A 750-nucleotide genomic window follows, 5' to 3' on the forward strand; every position below is an offset into this window, starting at 1 on the left:
CATTACCATCCTTTCTAGAAATGAAGTATTAGAAATAAGGCTTTCATATCAGCATAAAAGCTGACAACTTTCATATAATATTTACACAACCATCCACATAGATAAGCTCACTTCCATTCAACACTAGGTAATTAAAACTCACATGCAAATATTACCATGCCAATCAAATCATTAAGCGGTCGAGAATCAAACAGATACTTGAGCTCTGTTCTTACCATAGAACCATAAATATAAAAAAACTAGAAAATCAAATACAAAAAACTGTTTGCTCGAAAAACCTCAAAACACAAAGGGTGAAATCGAAATCAGAGACCCGAAACAGAAATGAAGAGAGACCACTTTACCAGTACGAATCTCTCCGAAGAAGATCGTCTGCTGGAGAGATCCAGCAGAAGCTGAGAGGTTAGAGAAGAGAATAAAGTTTGGGAAGTTTATGTATATTTTAGGACAATTGACTACAGATTTTTTTTTATTACTAGCATTTTTTTTAGGAAAAATTGGATAAATAGGACACTTTGAACTTGGATTTGTCACATTAGGATTTCTAGAAGATATTTTAGGAAAATAGGATTTTAGACCTTGTAAAATACCAAAGTACCCTTAATTTACCAATTATGTTGAATTTAAATTATAAATTATAATAATTTTCGTAATAGATTTTAATGTTAAAATTAAAATCTATAAAAATTAAAAAATAAAAAAACACTAAATGAGAAAAAGGGAGACGCAGGATGCCGCAAACCTAATTCC

The 750-nt window shown here is 30.7% G+C and overlaps 1 protein-coding gene across 1 annotated transcript in view; it reads left to right on the forward strand.

Annotated features, from left to right (window-relative positions):
• The window catches only part of LOC106330142, an 8,314-nt gene that overhangs the window by 5,889 nt on the left and 1,675 nt on the right, over positions 1–750 (forward strand). The gene's annotated exons all lie outside the window — the stretch shown is intronic.

The sequence above is a fragment of the Brassica oleracea genome, chromosome C3 (genome assembly GCF_000695525.1).
Source record: "Brassica oleracea var. oleracea cultivar TO1000 chromosome C3, BOL, whole genome shotgun sequence".
NCBI lineage: Eukaryota > Viridiplantae > Streptophyta > Magnoliopsida > Brassicales > Brassicaceae > Brassica > Brassica oleracea.